This window comes from Bactrocera oleae, chromosome 5, assembly GCF_042242935.1.
Source record: "Bactrocera oleae isolate idBacOlea1 chromosome 5, idBacOlea1, whole genome shotgun sequence".
In the NCBI taxonomy this organism is placed as follows: domain Eukaryota; kingdom Metazoa; phylum Arthropoda; class Insecta; order Diptera; family Tephritidae; genus Bactrocera; species Bactrocera oleae.
The window spans coordinates 40645983-40668644 of record NC_091539.1 but is presented as its reverse complement, the minus strand read 5'-3'; positions in this window follow the sequence as shown (position 1 = coordinate 40668644).

Sequence of the window (22662 nt, the reverse complement as noted above, 5' to 3'; positions counted from 1 at the left end):
GTATATGAAAATACTTCTCCAAGTCTAAAGCCTCTTTTCTAAATTTCTTGCACATTAGCGTAATGAGTCGTTTATTTTTCCGATGAGTTGCTAACATTCGAATGATGTACGTGTGTGTACATAATTTATGAAATCTTAGATGAGAATCGGTGCAACACAACATAAATAATTCCATCTGTTGGTTAATTGCCAGAACATGTTCCACTTGGCACTCGCTGAACGTGCAAAACACGATGCAGATGGTGCGCACTTACAAGCGTACTTACAAGCCCAAACACTAACTTCTATATATGTACATATAATACATATAGCTATATATGTATGTGTTTGTGTGTGTATGCCTCCATTTCGCAAGGTGCTACACTATAGTTTTATGGGGTGCTTGTGGCGAAATTTTATAACCTAACCGCAAAGACGGCAGCCATTACAGTGTGCCGCACAAATGAGTGGTTACTCACACACACAGACACACACACTGAGGGGAGAAAATAAATTTTCCACTGCGTTATATACTTTATAGAGAGGCATTAATTACAACAAGAATAAATTAAAAGTCGCACACATGCCAACATGTTGATTTGCCAATTACTATGCGACACGTTTTTAATTTTGTTGCAGGGCAATTGTTGTACCAACAGCTTTGTGCTTGTTGTTGTGCTTGCGGTTGCTGTTTTGAATTGTTGCAACCGAGTGCTGGCAATATAAATGAATGATTTCTCACCAAGAGCCGTCTCGTATGCATGTAACAAATGTATGGCGCACACACACTCTTACAAAGTATTTGGGTACAAGGTGAGTAGGCCATGCAGTGCCCCGAAGTATGGTACAATTTTATTTTATTTGGTCATTAAAAGTGACAAACTACAAATAGCTTGCAAGTAAGTGCTGACTACGGCACATGGAATACATAAAATGTTAAAGAAGGTGGTGCAAGAGCACATGCAACATATTGGCGTGAACGATGAAGCTGATTTAAGTATATTTTTAGCTCACTATATTGATACATGTGATATTATTTTAGTTGTATGGACATTTTTATACCCTGTACAGGGTACAATAAGTTTGCAATGAACAAATTGTTTAGATCGAACAACTATTGCATATAGCTGCCATACAAATTGACCATTCAAAATCAAGTTCTTGTATGGAAACTTTTATATGTGAGGGGTATAAGGGCTTTAATGCAACCTAAGTTAACATTTTTTTCTTTTTTTCTTATTCTTCGCCAGATCTACACTACATTAGTCTAAAAGCAGGAGGCGTGCCGAGCAGAAAATATAACTTTACGAAGCTAGATCGAGATTATATAATATAATGCCTTCATCATGTCATCCTCAAAACAGCTAGTATAGCACCGATTAGTGTTTTGAAATAACATTTTTTGACAATTTCTTATTAATTTAAAGTTCAAGCGATCTATATTATAGAATAGTTTTGCTACTGAAAGATTTTGCATTCTTTTCTGTTTTATTGTACAATATAAAGTCGCGAAACTCAATAGTTTTCAAAATTTTAGCGTGTGAAAACTTTCTCAGAAATATCCGTCTCCTATAAATTTCTTGGCGACTCGACCAACCACGCTTATCCCAGCAATACCAATTATAAGTTAGAGTGTTCCATAGGGTTCAGTTACTTCTAATCTACGCATCTTGCTGCAAAACTTTAAAGCGACACGTTTAATTTTGGTGTCAGATGATTTGAATCTTAAAGCTTTCTATGATGAAATCTGCATAACTATAAAGTTTTCTTTGTTATTTCGTTGATTATTTGGTATTATGGCAGTTTCTATGGATGGTAAACTTTATTTTTATCGTTCAGATTTTATGGCAGCTATAGGCTACAGTGATCCGATATCGGTGATTCCAGCAAATGAACAGCTTCTTGAGAAGAAATTGGCATGGGCGAAATTTCAGATCGATATCTCAGAAACTGAGGAATTATCTCGCGTATATATAGACAGACAGAATAATATGGCTAAAACGACTCAATTCGTCACGCTGGCCATAAATATATATACGAGTATTTTAAAGTCTCCGTTGTTTCCATATGTATGTTACAAAATTCGTGGCAAACTTAACATATCCTGTTCAGTGTCTAAAAAATATACAAGCATATGCAGCACAGTTGCAACATGAAGTAATACTGTTGAGTAGAGAATTCAAAGTAGCTTATTAATCCGTTTTCGTTACGTTCAATGAACTATCGTAGAAACAAATAAATGCAAATCGATAGATCTGTACTTTTTATGTAGGTTTACACATTCTTATATTGCTGCCCCCATCTGCGCCTTAATCTGTGCTATAAAGATTTCTAATTAAAGCAATATGCCTAGTAATGTCAGAAGTAATGATTGAGTTGCTGTGTTAAAGTGCGACACTAGAAGAGTAACTGTGATTCTCCATATGTAAGAGGCAATTAGGCATTCCATACACAGACTTCACAGTTAGAAAGTGAATGAAGCTGCTGGTACTACAAAATAAAATAAATATATACCACACATAAATAGAAACAAGAAGTAGCATATATTAAATGGCGCTGCATATGTAACAAACGCCTAAAAGTAGACAAGCACACAAAACAAAGAGACGGCAGCCCGAATTGGAGACATCGCGCACATTTTTACATTTGTATAAGCAATTACAAGCAATCCGCAAAATAATGGAGGCATGTAAGTGCAGTTGGTTGTTTTTACGCCTGTAAGTGTGCTTTAAATATGTATGCACGCAAAGTAAGCGAATGAGTGCAGTGATTTTTCACAAGTGTCTATGTATTAGTATGGCTTTGCTGCGCACATTTTATCTCAGCACTTAGTGCTCGCCAACATTTTATATAACTTTTCACTTTCTTCTTTGCCACCGTCAAGCTACGGTAGACTAATAAACGTCGCAATTTCGCAGGTGTACTTTGTTTATATAATATATATATTTAGACATGTAACCAGACTTATCTACACACATACATATATATTTATTACCACTTGTATCGGCGTGTGTACGTATGTGTTTTTATGACCATGTTTGCTAACGCGTGGTTTTCTGTGTTTCTTCGTTTTTTATTTTGTTTGTAGAGCTCTTTAAGTACTCGCACTGTAAAGTACTGCAGCTTAGCACATATGTTTTGTAGCATGCTGATGTGGCAGCTCAAGCGTGGCGTTGAAGCAAGCGCAGCAACACTTAAGTGCTTGGTGGCAACCATACCCCATCATGTGGCATGCATATATTTAGATGGTAGGTAGTTTGTTGATTATTTATATTTGTATGACTATATATACTTGTGGCACCTTTAGACCGTTTTATCGCTTAGTGTGTGTGTTCAACTTTCTCAACCGTTGAAGCTAAATAAACGTGAATTAATTTTAGACGAAATACCTGCGATATTTTCGCTAATAGATCTGAATAATAAAGCAAGTGTTTGGTGAATTATAGAAAATATGTAGTACATTCTTTAGCAAGGTCTCAAAAATAAGACGTAGTTGATATTGAAATCAGGACTCTCATTTTGAAATGCTGGGAGTGTTAAGTTAGGTTCTTTACAATTTTTGATCGCTATACTCAGTAACCGAAATAACATGGTGTGGTATTATTGCAGTGAAGCCATAGGTCGTAATTCTCTTCGGATAATATAGTCTGACAATATTAAACTTGTCTGGGTGCCTGGCCACAGCGGAATCGTCAGAAATTGTAGAGCCGACGAGCTCTCAGGAAAGGCACTCTTACCCAAATCCCATCAGTATGGGAACGATCAGGTGTTCCTTGAAAATTCAAAGCCGATCGGAAATAGAATCGGATAGAAAGTTTTCTCACCGACTCTGAAAATAGCATTACGTTGAAGAAGTCTTACAAATACACATCTATTTCCGAAACCATATACCGGATCAACTAGAAATTTTCGGAGAATATTTTCAAATATATGTACTTTCAATATATATACATATGTATATGCAAAACAAAAATTCGATTTTTTGAAACTCACAAAGAAATATAACCCCTTAACTGTACTGACCCACTTATTTTCCTTCTTTCTTCACTACAAGCTATCAATATTCATACAAATATACTCAAGCAGTACTATATCAAGCAGTATTAGCCACAAATTCTCCCAATCAAAGACATTCTGATTAATTAGTAGACTTCAATTCCCACACAGTGCACACATTGAAATTTATCATTGAAAGGCATTTTAGTGAAATCGAAATTTTAGACTTTGGACACAAAGGGTGGGAGGGAGAAATTGAAAGAGGTAGCACACATTTCCAACCAGCACAAATTATCTCGTTACTACTAATCACAGCTGCATTTAATTTGCATTAGACTCTCTCCATGGTGGAACAATGTCCATATTAGAACTTCGACCACCTTGCAAAAATTTAACAACAACAATGTCTCCAGCTTCTATAGTAGCAACCCTGGGCATTATTCTTCGACTTTGGTAGTCATGATAAGACTTCCATTCCATCTAACGTACCAAGAATGCAACTGATTCGAGATAGCCTTGTTGCAATTTCCCAATATATGTCTCAGCACATATGTATATATGTATGTATGTGTGTATAATAACACGCCATCAATTGCGCCACAAAATCAATTAAATTCTTGTATTCTGATTTTCCGAAATTTTCTTTCAAATTTCAATTTCACATTTTTGCACTCAGGTGGCCTTCAGTTCATTCTGTGTGAAGAGCTATTGATTGTTGTAGCACCTGTGGCCATAGCGTTGTTCTATTCTACTCTTTATTTATTTGTGATTGGCTTAGTTGCTGATATGAATTCCTACGGATGTAAACATTTGCTAATAAATTTCTGCAACTTTATACGTATAGATGTTTAATTTCTTTGATGATTAAAAGCGCTTAAGTTGAGTTAAGGTAAGGTGTGCCTTTTGTTTCTAGTAAAAATCTGCCCGTATTAATTACAAGTATTTCCATTTAATCTCAATTTGATGCTTCTGTTTCAAAGATATCGTTTAATATAAAATTCAATGCGTAGTCTTGAATACGTTATTCAGAATCACTTGAATGCCTCCAATTAACTCAAGTCGATTTAAACTATTTTAATATATTGGTACTAATATAAGTTCAGAGATAAGTATGCATATACCATCGGACAAAAATTTTACTTCACAGTATTGACAATTTATGAAAAATATTTGTTTATAAGTATAACTTGCTCACTAATTGAACCTCTTCGAATAAATGCAAACAAACAAAAGAGCAAATGTAAGGGAGCATAAGAAAGATGGCACTTGAAATTAGCTCGAGTCTTAACGAAACACAGTTAACACACAATGGGGCGCTCCAAGACTACGCCAAATCATTATATTTTATATATATTGAAGAAAAAAGACGTCAAAAATAAAAATAAAACATGTAAACAAGTTCAAAAATTAGTTTTATTTAGAAATAAACTAGAGGCAACACGCTAGAGACAAGCTATTAGCTCAAATATATCGAAATAGAAGGGAAAGCTTTTGCTGCAATAGAAAGAAATAACACAAAAATAGTGATCTCAGCAAGAACAAAGGAAATACTTCCCGCTTGCGCTAGACTTCATAATAATATATGCTGTGAAAGAATTTAGCATTCCTTATTCGACGAAACTGTGAATGGCTTACAATCAAATTTGATATTTTATTAAGTTATATTATAAGTTAGAGACTCGATAAGTTTCAATGCTATAATTTGCTTCTTATCCGAGATATTTATATTAGAATCAACCTAATTAACTCCAATGAGAATTACCATACATGATATAAACTCAACCACAGATGTTAAATTTAATTAATTGGATTGATGGAAAACGTCGACCAGAGAATTATTGAAATAATACACTTTTTGATCAACATGTAGGGCCGCCGAGAGAAAGACCAGGCAAAGGGGTAAAAAGGTGGAGGCCTCTTCCCTACGGGAATGTTTCTAAAACTTTCTTAATTTTATTGACTATCTAGCCACTTACTACTTCAATGCTTTTGAAGAATAAGTCAAATATGACGTAGTGTTTTATGCTCTCATCACAACTGTATTAAATTTACTTTCTTGTTACAGTTTGGAGGAACAAATTTGTTTTGTACAATTTTGAAAGTCAACAATGTATAAATCAGTTCATACATAGACATTCAGTCAAAAATATTCTTTTTTCATTATACCGGAATATATGAATATAGGGATAGCAAGACTTGACAGAAAGCGATGCAAATATTTGGGAAAAGTTTTCTTAATTTTCGAGCATTGATGGCATGACGGGTTTCAAGATTTGCTTCGTAAACGTGGCTTCATTGCACAACTTATCAGATACGCCAACGAACATTTTTTTGCAGTTGTGTTGAGTTCATCTTCTTTCATATCATTGAATTGCCATAGAAATGAGAACGTTTCGTTTATGTCACACACTGCAGCGAATCTGCTCTTCATTCCACAGATAGTAGTGCTGTCAAGTATGACGTAGAAAGTGTTTCTTTTTAATTCAATTTCTTTTTTACTGCAATTTGTATTCACTTAGGAAAAAGATACAGGAGAAGACGACAATTTCCGCTATTATAGGGAAAATTGTAGCCAGTAAAATCGCGCGATCTTGTATTGATTGCTTGACCATACATTTTCCTACATTACCTATTTATTAGCAAACTACGCGATTTAGTAGCAAAGACTGCAACATTTTTCATATACTCCATTTCTCGTTGATATTTTATTCGAGAGTTGCTGAAGATTCAACGGATATGATAACACCGCGACAAAAATTTGGTTTTTTTTAAAAGCGTTCAAAAATTTCCAGCTACTTATATTTCATAGGGACTCTTCTTGACTTGTTCTTCTGAGTCACGAATATACTTACGTTGGTAGAATTGTTGTTTACTTATTTTTGACACTCACAGTAGGTTACGACCGTTTATTACGCAATTCTCCCTGCTTTTTCAAATGTAAGATTATATTGCTCTAACGGACATGTTTACTTCTTTACGTTGTAATTAAGCCAACCAGCAATAACGGAGCGCAGATGCTCGTGAATTCATAACGCTTGTTGTAAATAATGATGAGAAATTAAAAGCCACTGCCTGCCGCTACCCAACAAGCATGCTTATAACACATTTTGAAATATATCACAATAACTTTACTCTAGTGTATAGTCAGCAGACATTACAATGAAAAATTCACACAATTTCTTGCAAATGCCTTGCGCTTTATTTCGCACACAGCTTTGGCCGTAAGCTCTGCACGACCGCCACGCGAAAGCTTGTTGCGAAAGTGTGAGTGTAAGCGCGATTTGCCATTGCCGCCGGTAATTTCACCCAACAAAAGTATGTAAAGCATAATGTGCCGCATTTCTTTGCTACTTATAATTGCATAAACATGTCGGCTCTTATTTGCCACCGATCCGGCGGCAGCCTTAACAACAATAACAAAACGCGATTAAATTAAGAAACGTGGAACAGAGAGAGAGAAAGAAGGGCGGTTAGAAAACAAACAAAAAGCGACGGTATTAAGGGGTGGTGATGTGGAAACGGCTTAGCTAAGCTTAAATAATATAGAGAGAGTAACAAGACAGTGGCCGCGAAGGCTACAAATAAAGGCTTAGAAGGGGCCAAATGGCGTAGCCTTCGTGTCCAGTGTTAATGAAAGTGTATTGTGTGAGGTAAAGGCGCTGAAACGCTGATGGCTTAACAAAAAGAAAAGTGTGTGTGATAATAACAGAGGAACCAAAACAAGTCAAATACCGAGTCACAAGGAAAAGCCATGTGGTCGAGTGCGCCAAAGGAGTGCTGCTCGGTATGAAGGCTCAGCGCTCAGCGCATATAAAAGCCAAAGAGGTATAATTTTTCTGTTTACATCGGCCACAATAACCAACTAATGGCAACAGCAACAACGACCACTAGCTAAATAGAGACTATTTTGTTGTTGCATGCATGTGCGGCATGATGTACGCAGCTGGTACACTTCTATTTCTGCCATTACCGTTAGACCAGTTTTTGTGTTTTTTTGTGTATTTTTTGCGGGTTTTTGTTGTCCATTTGCGGTTATGACTGTTATTGTGGCATCGACTTTTGTATTGGTAATGGCCGTAATGGCAAGCAGCTACAACACATGCAGCTAAATACAAATTGAGAATTACGGTATATGTCTGCAGCACATTGTAAAAGTATGCGTACGTGGTTTGGTGCACCAAATTGAAGTGTTGGAAATGCACTGGAGAAAATAAGAGCGTGAAATCACTAGCTTCGTGTTCTAAGCCGCCTTGGTCAGCTGACAGAGTTCTTTTTGGTGTAAAATATATGTATATTCAGTGGTACATCATACCTTTCAACAATCGAAATTTATTTATATAAAATAGTATATATTTGTTTTTAGAATATTACTTGATATCAATTTAAACTAAGGAAAGTGTCGAGGTTTTAGAAACATCGATAAATATTTTATATAAATGTCGATCAAAAAACAAGTAATATCGATAACAAAAGAAAAATAGAGTATTTCTCCATTAAATCAGAATATTATTAAAACATAGCTTTGTCTTATATTTTTACAATTTGGATTTTATTTATTATTTTAAAGGTAATTTTTTTTCAATTTTTTATATTATCTCATTATTTCAGTGAATCTAGTGAAAGTGAATAGAGAGCCTTAGAATAAGCAAAGCAAAATAAGCAAGCTAATTTATGAATATTTTTCGCCATTTGGCTCATTTAAGTATCTATAAAGGTGGCGAATGCAGAAATGTATTTTCGTCAATTCTAACTGAGTATGATAATCTTCTCTATCTTTCTCTTGGAATTACTCAGAACTAAAAACTTGAATATTGTAAGAACATAAATCAAACGTTTTTTTTTAAACTTCAATAAAAACATTTTAAGTTACATCCTACATTTATCGAAATTTGAAGGAATATGCATTCTTGTCTGCGCTGATATAGAAAAGTCGTTCACAATTATTTACTCAACCACCTAAACAGTCAGATATAAATAGGTATAGATAGATATTCCATATATTAATGCTTATTTTGAGTATCGACACTTTTCGGTGCTGATATTATATTAAAAATAATCGAGTTTTCGGTACAAACACGTTTCCGAGAAAACTATTTATTTTATTTACGGAAAGAAAGTTTTTTAAATGTTGATACCTCTTCTGGAAGTGGAAACTGTGCGGTAACACATGTCTTGTAAACCGATAGGTAAGATTTTCAAGGAGCATCTAAACCCCGGTAGGCAAAGGAAAACCTCCAAATAGTTAATAGTTCTACTAAAAAATGTTTTTCATAAACCCTTTACACTTTCAGAGTCTACTTGAAACTTGTTACCCGGATAACAACCAATTACTGACCAAAGAATAAAAATTTAGGAAAATATTTCACAGAAATAGCCAGATAGGTGTGTATTCAATGGCGAAATTTTAGAAAAATATACACAATTTTTAATAATTACAGACATTGATATTATAGAAGCTATCATCGTCAACGTTACCTTATTGTTTTCCACGCACGATTCGATGGAACGTCCCTCCTTCCTTGTACTAACAAATGTTAAGCTTTTACAATAACCTCAAGTAGCAGAAGGAATTCGCCCAAACGCCAAATACATTTCCTTCTTTGAGAGTGAACTCAGTGCTACATAAAGAGGAGTTTGTGGTAACAAAGAATAGGAAATATTAAATATTGGTTGCGTAAAGTTGGAGATTTATCCTTTAGTATTGGGTTAAATTGTTTAAAAAAAGCAAATGAACAAAAAAGCCTTTGCGAAATGAAATGTGCCAACTAATGCCAAAAGTACGTGGGCGATTTTTAATCTAATTGGATCTTTTTCGCCGTCCACATTACTGTAATTCAAAGTAATCTCAAAATATTAATATTAAGTACCAACGATTAAGATCTATTTTAGTTGCTGCTGGGTAAGCAAATTCGTGTCCAACCTTATTAAACTTTGCCTTACTTGTCTCCTTTACTCTCCCTACCGTATTCTGCAGGTGAGTAAATTTAAATTACGAACTACGGCTCCGACGGGAAAATTAAAGTATTTAACGAATTATTTTAATTACTGGTGAAAGAGAGATGAAATAGCAGAAAAAGCAAAATTAAAAGAACGCTTGACTGTTGACTGCGCGGTTAGCTCGCCTTTTGCCTACAAACGTCTAAGGATATTACTTTCGGAGCTCGTTGAAATGGGCGCTAGAGACTTTTTGTTTTTGACTTTCACAGCATTTTGTTGTTGTTTACAATGTGCACACAGAAGTATGTTTATATTTATTATTGTTGTACTTCGGGCAAGTCTCTTCGGCTACTTTATGCACTAAGTAAAGAAGCGGAGAACCGTATCTCGTTTTCTCTTCAATTTGTTCCAGCTAGCAATCGTGTTTTTAACGGTACGATAGCTTTTTTCACTTTAATATTGTGGCGTTGAAGCGAAGGCTTGTTCATTTGCGCCTCATATTTTATGCAGCATAAATTAATAAGTGCAGACTTCATAAAGTTTCGACTTGGTTTCTATGCTACGTCATTACATTCTACCTTAGATTTGCTTTGTTTACGTATTTAAAATTTTCAAGGGTGATTTTAATTTTTTGTTTTTTTTAGAAAGGTAGTTTGGCTGCTTCGCTTGATTGTAAGCAGCTGCTAATGATTTGTGGCAAGGTGCGGAACTTGAAACTCTGGAGTTTAAGTGAACCTGATTTCACAGCTGACTTATGCTTGTTGTGGTTATGCTTGGTCTTTGTTGTTGCACTTATTGATTTTAGCTGGCGGGTACCAAAATACCTTTCTCCTTGCTTGGGATATCTTCCAATTGTTTTAAAATTTAGAAGTAATTTAAAGGAAATCTTCCGAATTTGCTTAAATTGAGGGTGATAATAACTTTACAAGTGAGTACGTAAGAAGTTGGATAATAAAGTGGGGAAGTTATTAACATTTTTGGTTGACAAGTTGATAAGAGTTTTTGTGGTTAACACATTTAGGTATGCTGGGTTATTCATGCTTAATTTGAGTTAAGGTTAGACATTTGTTTCAGTGAATAAAAAACTCATTACAGGAAACTTTTAAACTTGGACGATTATAATAGCTGACATGGTTAATAATTGAATAGTGTTAAATGTGTTTGGGTTTAAATAATTATGAATACTAGAATGTAAGAGAACCTTACCTATAATTATATATACAACACAACGTACTATAATCGGAAAATAATCCTAAGGTGTCGCCTAAACAAAATTCATCATTCAGTTTCTCCTTCAGTGAGTTGGCAGAGGTATCTACATTCAATTCTATTTAATTAAAAGGGATATTCAACGCAAAAACTTTAAAATATTTTTACTTTAATCGATGGGTTTTACTCTGGAGTTCAATCTGATTCTTTCATTTTGCAGTATACAAATCAAACACCAATGAATTTATCGGGATAAGACTTTCCACAAACAGAGCTGCATATAGGAACCATCTTGCGTTACCAGCTCCGTTTCGAAAGAAATACGAACCGATGATTCCACCAGACCAAAAACCTCACCAAACTGTCAATTTAGGTGAATATAATGGTTGTTCATGAAAAATTTGTAGACTTACTTCGCACCAGAACCAACAGTTTGGTTTATTTACCGCACCATTTAGATGAAAGTGAGCCTCATCGAAGAACATGACTTTCATAAATAATTGTTGTCATTTTCAAGTAGTTCCATGGCAAAATCAGCAAATTCACGAAGATTATGGTAGTCCAATGATTTTAGTTCTTGAGTTAGAACAAGTTTATACGAATGCAAGCCCAAATTATTTCACAAAATCCGCCAGGTTGTGGTTTGAGGCAGTTCCAATTCTTAAGAACGGCTTGGAATCGACAAATTGCGGTCTTCAGCAACACTTGCCTATACGGTAGCAATGTTTTCATTACTTTGAGCGGTTCTTTGTCTTATTAGCAGTTGAACATTATGTAAAGAAAATTTATGCTCAGAATTTATTCGACGAATAGCGAGCACAGGTGGACGATTATTACGGTCATAAAATGGCAAAAGTCCACGCAAAGTTGCAAATGGGGAACGATTATTTTGATAGTAAATTGAATAATTTGTAAACGTTGTTCTTGTCTATCTTTCCATGGTGAAATTGAAAATATTACTGAATTCAAAAATATAGATCATATTAAGAATGAACGAAACGGCACTTAGACATTATAACATCCTAAGATGTTTCTTTCGGGGTGTTACAAACTTCGTGGCAAACTTAGTGTACCCTGTTCAGGGTATAATTAAATGTCTATAGCAGAACTCAGCTGAAATGTAAAATGATGCAGTGCTTGTAAAATAAACACAAAAATTATCAATTTACTTTCAAAATTAATATTGTGCTATAAAAAGTCAAAAATTTCTAAAAAATAATTTGCAAAGAATAAAAAATGTAATTAAGAGTAAAAAAATAATAATAATAGTAATCATCTTCACTGATAAACGTTATAATAGTTAATAAGTTTTCAAAGTGTTAATAGTTAAATAAAGAATGCTAAAGTTAAATTACACATACCTGATTTGATAACTGAAAGAATATATACTTATCTTGGTTTACATAAAGTTCTCAGCGCTAATAATAGAAATAATTATTTATTTTTTAAATTCTATATACAATGTTATGAACTACTCGTACTTAGTGATGATAATCATACTACTTCGGTTCTTTAAGTTAAAAAACACGGCAAACGAGGCTTACGATTGTTATCTAGGGACGGGTATGAGCACCATCGAGTAAAACACAGCGAACCATACAACTCCTTTTTAGCAGAGGACGGTACTCATACCCGAGGAATTGAGTCCTACTGGCGGCTCATAAAACGTTTTTTTATAAAAGAAAATTACAACAATCTGCAAAACTTCGTTGACATGTTAATGGAATATATTTGGGGAAAGATTATGGCAAATTAAGACGAGAATCCATTTGTCGAACCCTTTGAAACTATATAATACGCTTATTATCTAAAAAAGTTAAAAAATTTGAAATGGGAAATTTAATTTAAGTATCATTATTTGCAAATAATGGATCTAAGAAATAATTGAACTAAAATTTGAATAAATTTTTCTTGTAATCCCGAAAATCTTAATTAGTTATAAATTTTAAATTTTTTATCTCAAATACCGTTTTGAAAAAAAAATATTTTATTGCAAATACCGTATTGAAAAAATGTTATCACGAAAACCGCTTTTTTCGTGTTTAGGTAATTCGTGTTCTACCATTTTGAACTAGACTTTACACAGAGTCTTCACCTTCAATACTATCGGGCACTGGTCGACAAACTTACACACTCAAACGATTTATATTTTATCATTATACTCTCGCAACTTGTTGCTACAGAGTATAATAGTTTTTTTGAGATATCTTTATGAAACTTGGTACACATGTTTCTTAGTACCGTAAAACGATTGGTATTGCAGATGGGCGTAATCGGACCACTGCCACGCTCACTAAACGCCATTAATCAAAAACAAATAAATTGCCATAACTAAGCTCCACAACAAGAAACAAGACTCCTATTTGGTATACAGGACCACATTAGGGAAGGCCATCTGCAGTGGTCCCGCCCCTAATAAGTTTAAGGTGCATACCTCCTATACCACTAAAGCTATAATAACCAAATTCACTGGGAGCAAATGTTTTTAGCACCTCTATTGACGGACTACTAAAAGCGCGATAAACCAAGCACTAAACAAGCCAAAGACATTAAATTTTATCTCTGGGATGGTATAAGATGATTTTATAGGAACCACGATCAAAATTAGATAGTGGACGTGGCACCGCCCACTGTTAGGTGAAAGCCTATATCTTGAGATCTACTTAACCGATTTCAACCAAATTCGATACATATTATTCTTCTCATATTTCTATGTTATAGTACGAAAATGGGCGAAATCAAATTAAAACCACGCCTATTTCCCATATAACATCATTTTAAATTCCATCTGATTTTTTCACTTTCCAATATGTAAATCAAGCAACAATGATTATATCGGCGTAAAACTTTGCGTGAATAATACGTTTAAAGTATGCCACCTTGTGACCAAAAACTATCTAAATTGAACCAAAACTGCTCAAGCCCCTAGGTACTGAATATGTGGACCCCAGTGCCTATAGTTTACTTTTTACCGAAAATATCGGTCAACATAGAACAAGACGGCAAGATCCACAAAGAAATCTCAAACGAGTATACCATTTGACTTTGCGAGAGTATAAAATGTTCGGTTACATGCGAACTTAGCCCTTCCTTACTTGTTTTTTAGTTCAGATTTTGTTTCTAAAAATTTATCTTACTATTTTTACTACTAAATTAAAATATAATATTTTTAAATCTTTAATCCCAAACATCTTGAATTATAATATTTTAATTTTTTAGATTGATATTATTAATTAGATTATTTAGCATACAATCTTAGATCTTATTTCTTATAAGATTAAACGGTGTATTAATCTTATAAGAAAAGCTTGCAAGGGTATTAGATATAGCTTCGGTGCAGCCGAAGTTAACGATTTTTCTTGTCTGTATTTATTTTTGTTCGTTTGTAAAATATTTCACTTTGCCAAACTTTTAAAATTTTTTTTTTTTTAAATCAATTGTTGCAAGAATTTAAAATAAATTGTTACATTTAGTAAATAAAATTTTTTTATAATCAAAATTTTGCCAACCGCACGTGTGCACTACACTTAATACTGCGCATTGCAAAAGTTCCGTTGACATTTGTCTGCGCGAATCAGTTCCGAACAGTTCGCTTGTTGCGTGTGTTGCATTTCTTAATCCGTGAACATCGCGTAAAATATTGGTAAATAATTACAGTTTTGTGAAAAATCGTGAAGTAGTGTTAGTTCGAAAACGTGGTGTTGTGATATTTTTGTGGCAGCAGCGTTTTTAAAATGGTTTTTCGGTGAGTGAATAAGGGAAGTGCGTTTGTTCGGTGCAGCGCCATAGAAAAGTGTGCGCGACTGTTTAATTAGTGAAAAGTACACATGTACGAATACATATTAAGTGTATGTGTATGTTGATGCAGCCGTCAGACGAGATGTTTCACTAAATCTAAGTAAGGTAAGTGCTTCATAAACAAAATGGCAATAAATATAAAATTTAACAAAGTGCTGTCGATAAATGCCGATTAGATCAGCGCCATTTGCTTTTCAGTTAGTGTTTTACTTGTGGTTGCCTATTTGTGAGGCTCCGGCAGGTCGTTTTATTGTTGTATGTATTGTAAAAATTATAAAACTTTTGACTACGTGCTTTTGAGTAAAGCTTCCCTTGTAATCCACAGTAGCATTTTGATCCTACCGGAAATTAGTTACTGCCCACACACATAAAAAATTTGCTGCATAATTTTAGGCAGACTATTTCGCCTGTACATTAATTGTCTTTTATTATCTTATTTATGTTGCCCCCACTGTTGCTATTACAATATATGGTATGTAAAAGAGTTCATATCAGTATTGGAAATGAGCAACAGTTAGAGACCTATAATAAATGTGTGCAAAATTTCAGATCGATATCTCAAAAACTGAGGGAGAAGTATGCGTATATACAGACAGATGGACATGGCTAAATTAACCCAGCTCGTCATGTTGATTATTTATAGTTATATTTTTTACAAGGTCTGCGACATTTCCTTCTTGGTGCTACAAAGTTTCTTTAATGTACTGAAATGTACTGTATAGTACTGTATAATTTCTTCTGCAGTCTGTGCGTAGGTTCTAAACTCTACCTTTAATGACTGGAGCGTTCCGCAATGGGCTCCTCGAATGAAATTTTGAATTGCGGTTTAAATTTTGGTATTAAATTTTTGTGCTCTAAGTTGGTTCTCTTAACTAGTAAACCCTTTTTTATAGGTGAAAATTTCTTTTAAAAATCTCTTACCAGTATTACATGCTCTCTTCGAATGTTATTTCATATAGTTAATTAACTATAATTTCCATGTCTTCAAATAATCGCTGTTGAATTAGAGTAAAGTTAAATATATGTACATATGTTTAGATATTATAGTATTGCATAAGACTACAATTTTGAATTTGTTGCTACAGAGCAGCTGGAACCGTCTCCAAGTGATTAAATCAAAATTTAGGATCAATTGAAACCAAAAAAAGAGTAAGCAACTTTTTTAGGATTTTTTTAATTGAAATGTAAAAATCAAAAGTTAATATATAATTTTTAAGAATGGATGCCATATTTGACCCTTTGAACTTATTTGCGAGTAAAAAATTATTTGTTGCAATTAAATTATTTTTATTATAATATTATTTCATAGAAAAGTTATTTAAATACGTAATTAAAATTGTAAAAAATTGGTTAAAATAATTTTTTGTAAGAATAACTTTTTTTAATTTCATTATTTATCTTAAATTTCCTTACAGCCACTCACTCGCTTAGTTTCATGCTAATATTGCCCAAACCCCTTCTCACAAAAATGTTTGTTAAGTTGTTTCATAATCAGTTTATTTTCATAATTGATATATTTTAGAAATTATTCGAAAATGATAAACAGCTACTTTCCAATTAATTCCAAGATTTGAATGAAAAACAACTCTGAACATAGATTGCAGACTCGTGTTGTAGCAGCTATCGACATACAAACATATGCATATATGACATGCATACTAAACATGCTTACGTTACGTATACGCACTGTTGTCTCTTCTAATTAGCCATTATAATGAACACTACATATGCAATTACCAAGCAGAAGCAACACTAAATGAAAGGAGCGCATACTTTGAAGCAAAATTTATACGCACATCCACACACACACACACAACACTCATTCAAGGTAGCATATGTTGTTCTGGGAGCGCAAACTGTCTCCTTATCAACTCCTGTGCAGAACTCAAATGGCGCTTTTGCATGCAATAAACATCTTACATCATCTCCATTACACGAAATGTTTTAACAAAACCATGTTTTTATCTACACGCACATATACGCCCTATAAACTGATGCTCATATGCGTGAAGTTAAATATATATATTAGTATGTGCTTGCAAGAATGTACTGAGTCTGACAACTGCTGCCGTGTCGGTAATAAAAATGTAAAATTAAGCATAGTTCTTAGTCGCAGTCTTTGTTATGCTTACTCGTTTGCATTTGTATGTGTATTAATTGTACTTGTGAAATTGCAAATTTGCTTCACTTTTAACTCTCTACAATCTACAAATTACAAATTAGAACAAAGAAGCAGACTTTAAAATCCACAAATAAAATTTTAATGGCTTGTGTGAATGTTGCTGAAAGACTGAACAAACTGTGTATACACATACCCAGTACCCTCTAGGACATCCATTGTGGATATTATATGCTTTTTATAATTCCTAGGTTTTTTTAACCACCTGTTTTATGTCGGCATAAGTATACAACAGTACTGTATATAACTAATTAAAGGTATTGTGAGACAAATATAATAAAAATTCCCCCAAATTGCTTTAAGGATTGGGTTGATAGCCCTTATACAGTTATATCTACTGATCTGCGTCATCTTAGCTATTATGTTCAACGATCATTCTTAATTTTTTCGAGGTTTCGGCTCTGCCATTTGTGGTTTGGTCAACTAGAAACCTATAGTGACATTCTCGCAAATACTACCAAAAACACTTAGAAGTCGTACCGATGATCCTCAAATGGTTGTGGAATTAAATCAAAACCCTTTCCGGAATTCCGAAATTAGGAGTACGATAAAAGGCGATCGAAATCTAAGTAACTGACAAGCAAAATAGGGAGTTTTTCCATATAATCATTATCTACCGCGCTATAGCTTGTAGCTTATAAGGTTATGAAGGCCAAAAGCACTTTGAACTCATACTGAATTCTTAAAATTCTTAATCCAGATTTCCGGAAGAGCAGGATGGAAAACGATCGAAACCCAAGTACCTACCAAGCAAAATAAACATTTTTTATATGACTATTAGCTATGTGCTATTGGAGTTAGATTTTAAATCCACGCGGGTCAAATATATTATTTGTAGATTAATCAGAGTATGAATGAAAGTTGAAAGCTTAGAAGTTTAAGCGTGGGTTACTGGTTGAACCTTTGCTAATCAACTGTCGACCTATTGTGGTTACCGAAAATCGTGTAATCCTCTTGACGAACGAGACCTTCTCTGGGTTAATACATCCATACAGCACGTCTGAAGTTATATTATAGTAAGCCATATTAGTCCAAGCTAGAGGTGAAGAAAATTCATAAACTTTCGATGTTATGAGTGACTTTCGCTTACACTACATATGCGAAAATTTTAATTTCTGTCGGTTATTTATACGATAGATTATATATCTCTTAGACAGTATATACATATTCAATTCCTGATTATATTATACATTGCTGTTCCCTGACCTATTATGCGATAATCAAATAAACATCGTTTGATTATAATTAAAAATTTTATTCAGCAAAGGACATCTAAATTCCATTTCTTCTACATAGCAAGACTTTTCTTAAAAATATAAATATGAATTTAGTTTTTGTTATAAACAAGTTATAGTTTATAGTTATAAATAATTGAAAATTGTAGTTTTTGTTCTGTGCAAACCTACAAACTTGTTGCACCGGTTATTTGGCATAAGAAAAAAGTTGTTATATATTGATATTCATCGATCCTTGAGACATTGAGATAATGAATTTTTAAAATTCGCGGATTTACATGTTTAACAATCATCCATTATAGAAATTCTTTCAGTGTTAAACTCTATATTTCTCTCACTACTAGAAAGTTTCTCCGTAAGGTTTACAGGCGAATAATCATTTACTTTAACACAGCTCTGGACTCGGCAGTCCCCCTCTGGTGTACAAATGTGGCATTAAGTTGGTAAAAATGTTGGTTGGTAATGTTTGCTCTCTTCCGTAGGGATTTAGTGTCCTCGAAATCATCCACATTTAAATCTTCATATTCACAAACACACATGTGTGTGTACACATCACAAAAATCCGCAGCGAAATTAATGTTTCAAGGTGGTTAGGCTTAAAAAATGACAAACTTGACGTGCAAAAGCTAGATTACAGTGCTGCTGATGTCACGAATCTCTAAGGACGAGAGAGCACTAAACTGAGTGTTTGCGGGTCTACTGGATATGCATCTGCATAACTGTACGAAGCATGAATATTTATTTAATTTTATGTTTTTTATGTCTCCACTGTGCTAGAATATGGTACGTACATATATTAATGCTAAGAGGATATGTTGTGTCTAGAAGTGGTTTTTGTTGATTTTTAACTGTTGCTTTTGTGTTGTCATGTTGGGCAAATATTGTTAAATATTTTTTCTGTTTTTCTTCTTCTTTCTTTTTGTTTGACTTTTGCGGCTTTTATATATGTTCCTTAATTTCTGTTCGTTGTTGCATAAAGGGATTACTCTAAGTCTACTGGTGTGGTTAAGGTAGAAGTTTACTAAACTTTTACTAAACTGAAATTTTATGAACAGTCTAGAAAATAATATGAATAAAGGGTATTTATGTGTGAGTTACCATTATTCAATTTTGTTTGAGCTCGATCTTTTCATTATACTTATTTTGATCAATGACTTGGTCAGCTATACACGTATTGACAGGTTCTCTTTGAGGGCCGGACACTCATTTCAGCATCAATATTTTTACTGCTCAAGTATATTATGAGAGCATTAATTTTCACAAAAAAAAGGTGGCAACACTCTAGAAAAATATTTTGTAAACTAAACTGTCTTAAATCTCGTTAATTGGAGACTCTAATTAGATTTCTTTGATTCTTTGCTCGCTTCTGCTCTCTTGTCAAAAAAATTACATGTAAAAGCAACAACAAATTTAGAGAGTTGTGCGGGTACAAGAGAGTGTGCGGTTACTTTACTAAAGTATGGTAGTATAGCCTCTAACTTCAATGCTTCCAAGTTTTGTTTTGCATATTTGAGATGATTTTAACTGTTTTGAATGGTTCAATTGACTAATAAAAATTCAATTTGCTTTTTTCTTGTATTTTTAAAACTGAAGACTTAAAATCATTTATAATAATTTATAGAAAATAGTTTTTTAATGCGAAAAAAGAATTTCTTCACTAAGAAAGAGTCATAACACTATTGCGCATGCGTCAGTAGACATGTTAAGGTAGGGTTGCACCACTAGTGTTGTCCGTTTATTTGAGCATGTAACGCTTGGCGAATCAAGGACAACTATTGTATGTTAAGTTTATATTAGTATTAAAAAAAATATCTTTAAATTTTTTGAAAGTGTTTTCCTGAGGATTTGTGGCTCATTCACATTATAAATGTTGTTGTTTAAAGATATTATTATCTTTCCTTCAGGGTCGCAAAATATGGTATATATGTAAAGGTTAGATGTTTACGTAGTTTACGGTACTCCATTGAAGTACTAAATCACAGAGAATTTTATTAAGTTGTTTATTTAACTCTATTAAGAGCCCCATTCTAAAATCACTACCCTAAATGAGTTAAACTATCTCCAAAACGTGTATTTTAATATTATTTACCTAACAAAAAAATATATAAAAATTAATATATAAATGAAATCTTCAACTATCTGCTTTTATGTAACATTCCAATTAAAGTGAACTTTCACTGTAAAAACTTAACTTGGATTATGCAAAAATTGCAAAACTGCTATGTAATTACTTGCAAATTTATTTGATTCCCACAAAACAGAAATGCTTTTTGTTGTTCTGCAAATATAGTTGCTTAAAATATTTGCGGCGCACATTAAGCGGCTTATCTCGCTGTTGAATAATGGAATTTTTCATTTTGTACAGTTGTTGCAGCATATATCTAACATGCCACATATTTAAAATATTCAATTAAATGTAATCCTTTGCAAATTTAATCTGACTACATGATTTACTAAGCTCGACTGGTCGGCATTTATTGAAAATTAAATTTAAATTCGAAACAAAGCGATCGACCACAACCAATAACCGAGGCATTCCGAGCAAAACAAATATTTAAACGAACTGCATTTGTGTGTGGGCAAATGTATATAAATATTTGCTTCAAATAGCAGTATTTAATTTGAGAAATGAGAGCAGATATAACACTAATAAAATTGCTGCGATATATTGTGGAAAGTTAGATTTGACTATTTTATTTAATCAATTTTGACAGTTTAAACTCAAGTAACACTTTTAGCAGTTGTTTCGAAAGTTCATAAAAATCATCGCTCGATTTCTGTTAACATAACAATTATTCATTCAAATCGAATTTTATTTAAAATATTTAAACTTACTCACATCGGCTCGACAAAGTTCACAATATATATCAAAAAAGTTATACTACGAGTTTTCAAAATGTCCACAGAATAGAAGTGCATTGCGGTAGTACAATTATCAATGTTCCAGCTGTTCAACCAGGCTTTAAGTAGTCTAAACTCCCGAATTCGTCCATAAAATTTAATATTGGAATTCTGATTTTATTCGGCCAAGGACTCTCATTTCGTCGAGTTAACTCTCGGTGTATCGGTAAAAACGGACTTCTTATTCAAAAACATCTACCTCGAAGTTCATCAAGCTGTACATATCTACCTATTCTTTGCAAAGCTACTTACATAGACCAAATAGTCAATGCATATAAGTATCTAGCTCGATTGAATGATCACTAGGAAAAATTTTATATTTTAAGATCTTCGAAAAAACGTTTGTTCAGGGAAGTTTCAAAAATACTAAATCCGCCGCCATCCATTTTAAGTGCAGTAAATTGTAACAACTGAAATTGCTTGAAGAAATAATAGTAAATTATACCTGTACTCAATAAAATGTCCCAATAGCTTTTAGTTCAAGGTAATTGATAAAGAGTAATGATATTCTGGAAGCTTAGCATACAGATCTTTATTTTGGATAAAAATTTACTTAAGGTAAGTAAAAATCGAACCAATCAATAAAAAAAAGGGTTCGTCATTATTCCATGTTCAAACTGATCAATTAACGGACACAATTAAAATGAAAACTGACAAAACGATTTTAGTGTTCTAACACATACAATTAATCATAAACAATTGTAAAGTATTTGACAATGTTCTCAAAATATGGCACTGTAACTATCATATGAAAAATTTGATAATATTATATAATAACTTTGAAAAAAATTTCATTAGTTCATTATAGAAATTTTAATCTTTGTGGTCAATATAATTGAGTTTGTACAGGAAAAAGAGAAATTAAGCAGCATTAAACGTTGTTTTTTTAAGATTTTTAGCTCCTTAGTTTTGTCTGAAATGGACAACAATTGCATATAGTTGCCATATAAATTGACCGATCAAACTCAAGCAATTCTATTGAAAATATTTCTATTTGGGTATCTTTCCGAAATTTGGATAAATAATTCGCTACAATCATTCAACATTTTTATTATCTATTATTTAGATCGGACCATCAAGATAAGGATGGGTAATTATACCCATTGTGCTATAAAAATGCAACTATAAGAGCTATTATAGCTTCGGTGCAGCCGCAGTAAACGTTTTTTTCTGGGATTTTAATACTCCAGCAGCATGATGCTATAGAGTTTAAAAGCTTTGTTCATATAACTATTGTTTGTATCACCTAAAACTAATCGAGTAATACAAGTATGTAGGTATATGTATAAATGATCAGGATGATGAGACGAGTTGAAATCCAGGTGACTGTCTGTCCGTCTCTGAGTAAAACTTGAGATGTCTTGATGAAACTTAGTATACGATGAAAATGGATGAAATCGGAAAATATTCCCGCCCACTCCCCATATA